General features: G+C 31.9%; 1 non-coding gene across 1 annotated transcript; it reads right to left on the bottom strand.

Annotated features, from left to right (window-relative positions):
- Nucleotides 1-372: 372 nt before the first annotated feature.
- On the bottom strand, nucleotides 373-511 carry LOC112830230 (U4 spliceosomal RNA). Its single transcript, XR_012374019.1, has one exon. It is a non-coding gene; the product is annotated as a U4 spliceosomal RNA (small nuclear RNA).
- Between the last annotated feature and the right edge of the window lie 2,915 nt (nucleotides 512-3,426).

The following is a 3,426-nucleotide window of genomic DNA, read 5'->3' as shown; positions in this document are numbered from 1 at the left end:
GCCCTTACACTGAAGTATTTGATTCATTTTGAATTAATTTTTGTATGAGGTAAGTCAGGAGTCTACTTTTATTCTTTTGCATATGGATATTTTCCTAGCACCATTTATTTGAAGACTATCCTCTCCCCATTGAATAGTCTAGGCACCCTTGTCAAAATTAGTTGATCATAAGTTTAAGGGTTTATCTCTGAACTCTTAATTCTTTTCCATTGCTCTATATGTTTATCCTAATACTCATATCATACTGTCTTGATTTTTGTAACCATTTAGTAAGTTTTGAAATCAGAATATGTGAGTTCTCTAACTTTGTTCTTCCTTAAGATTATTTTGGTTATTTTGACTTCCTTCTATGTTCATATAAATTTTAGGATCACCTTGTCAAATTCTGCAAAAAAAAAAAGGGGGGGGGCAGCTGAGATTCTAGTAGGGAAACTTGGGAAAAGTTTTCAATTAGCAATAATCGCGCCTCGGATAAACCTCATTGGCTACAATACTGCCACTGCGCAAAGCTTCTAGTAGGGAAACTTGAACCATTTTATTGCCATTTAACAATATTAAGTCTTTAAGTTATTAAAATGAAATGTTTTTCCATTTACTTATGTCTTTTTTCATTTCTTTCAACATTTTTAAAGTTCTGATTGTACAAGATTTGTTCTTCTTTTGCTAAATTTATTCCTCAGTATTTTATTCTTTTTGATGTTAATGTATTAAAATTTTTAAAGTTTTATTTTTGGTTTGCCCATTGCCAATATGTAGAAATAAAATTGTGTGTATTGCTCTTCTACCTTGCAACCTTGCTAAACTTGCTTATTGCTTTTAATATTTTTATTGGATTCCTCATATTCCTTAATATTATATATTTTCTATATACAAGATCATGTTATCTGCAAATAGAGGAAGTTTTACTTCTTCCTTTCCAATCAAGACACCTTATATTTATTTTTTTTCTTTGCCCAATTGCACTGGCTTGGTCCTTAAACATAATATTAAATACAAGTGGTTAGTATGGATATCTTTATCTTGTTCCTGATTTTAGGGGTAAAGTTATAATTCTTTCACCATTAATTATGGTAAATTTTAGATTTTTCATAAACTCTCTTTATCATGTTTAAAAGTTCTCATCCTGCTCCTAGTTTTTAGTGTTTTTATCATCATAGGGTATTGGATTTTGTCAAATGCTTTTTCTGAATCTATTGAGATAATAAGCAGAATTTTTTTTGTCCTTTATTTTCTTATTGAGGTGTATTATATAGATTGATTTTTATAAAGCATTTTTTTACTTGTCAGAGAGAGAGCACAAACAGGGGCAGCAGCAGGCAGAGGGAGAAGCAGGCTCCCCACTGAGCAAGGAGCCGGATGCAGGATTTGATTCCAGGACCCTGGGCTCATGACCTGAGTCGAAGGCAGATGCTTGACTGACTGAGCCACCCAGGCATCCCTATGTAGATTGATTTTTGTATGTTAAACCAACCTTGTATTTCTGGGATAAATCCCATTTGGTCAAGATATAATTCTTTTTATATGTTGCGGGGTTCAGTTTGCTAGTATTGTATTTAGGATTTTTTCTTCTATATTCATAGGGGATATTTATTTGTATTTTTCTTTTCTTGCATTGTTTTTATCTAGTTTTGGTATCAGCTTAATTCTTGACTCATAGAATGATTTGTAAAGTGGTCCTTCTTCTTTCATTTGGAAGAAGTTTTGGAAGTATCAGTGTTAATTCTTCTTTAAAATTTAGATAGAATTCACTAGTCAAGTTGGCTGGTGTTGAGTTAATTTTTGTTGTTGTTCTTGTTGTTGGTGAAAGGTTGGTAGTAATGTGCCCTCAAATTTATTATTTATGATACATGCTCACTTATTTTAATTTCACTAAAAGAATAAGATCTATATTATAGTGATTTTTTACTTCATGAAATATTTATTTTTGTACCTTTTTGTTCAATTTTCATAGAGCTCTGTGTATTTTGAAAATATTAATAATATTTTAAGTTATATTCTCTTTGTGGATAGGATTCTCTATATGTCTTTTAGACCAAAATTGTTAATTCAGTTGTCCGTATATTTAGTATACTTGTTAACTTTTTTGTTTTAATCGGTTTGTTAATGAGAAAGTTATGTTAAAATAAGCATAATATCAGCATATAACATGTTAATTTCCTTATGATTTTTGAAGTTATATATTTTGACTTCCTTTATAAGGAGTATATAGGTTTAGGATTACATACTCCCAGACAATTTCCCTGTGATAATTTTAAGTTTCCTTTTTGTCACTACTATTTTTTTTTCTCAAAATATGTGTTGTTTCTATTGATGTGACTATCTTAAGCTTTTTGGATATCATTTGTCTGGGAGTATTCATACGTTTCTTTCAGCCTAGCTGTATTATTATTCATATGTGACTCTCAGTAAAAAGCATACAATTAGAATTTTAAAACACTACTTTTCTGGGAAACACCTTTTTACTTGGCACAATTAATGTATTAATAATTGCATTTATTATGATTTATGATACCTTTAATACATTTTTACAATCTTATTCTGTTTTCCTATTTTCTATTGTTTTCTTTGCTTCTTTATTAAACTCTCTCCTTGCTTTTCATTGATTGATCAAGTTTTATTTTATTCCCTTTTCTTTTCTATTGATGTATATGTTAAATATCTATTCTCTTTCCATTCTCACAGCAATTTCTGAATTTTGATTTATACACTTGACCCAGAAAGTCTAAGGTTAATCAGTAGTTTTATCCTCTTCCCAATCAATACAAGAATCTTAGAATGCTTTAACTCCATCACAGCCATCACAAGTAATACCCACCGTAACTCCATTTTTGGCATCTTAGACTATATTCTTCACCAGAAATTTAGCTCTGAGTGACATCAACAAGATAGTTGAATAAGCTGTCCCTCACTCATGTCTCCTCCTCAACAACAACAATTTGGTATCCACCATAGACAACAGTGTCTTTGTGTGCAGTGTGGGATCCAGCTCCATACACCAAGGGACCTGGGAGAAGAGTTGCCCACCCATTCATCAAGTAATAGGCATACAGATTTCAGTCCCCAGATGTGGACCCCGCAGTGCTCATGGACTGGCTTCAGCCCCTTTTTGTTGTGGTCTAGGAGTCCCTGGAGAACACTGTCTTAGACAGTCACCCATGGATGAGAGAATGTTTGTGGAAGTCCAGTAGTACAGCAGAGAAGTTCTAGCACACCATTAGAACAACAACAAAAATATGAGTTTGTATGCATCAGAGAAGGTAAGAAGAAAGCAACCTTCCTTTCAGTTCATTGCATTCATAAGGGAGTTAAAAAAAAGAAAGAAAGAAAGAAAAAGAAGAAAGAAAGAAAGAAAGAAAGAAAGAAAGAAAGAAAGAAAGAAAGAGAGAAAGAAAGAAAGAAAGAAAGAAAGAAAGAAAGAAAGAGAAA

Source organism: Callorhinus ursinus, unplaced genomic scaffold, assembly GCF_003265705.2.
Source record: "Callorhinus ursinus isolate GAN/ISIS: 27379988/994484 unplaced genomic scaffold, GSC_fseal_2.0 scaffold27, whole genome shotgun sequence".
NCBI lineage: Eukaryota > Metazoa > Chordata > Mammalia > Carnivora > Otariidae > Callorhinus > Callorhinus ursinus.
Note: the sequence above shows the minus strand (reverse complement) of the source record. Positions and strands in the feature narration are given on the sequence as shown.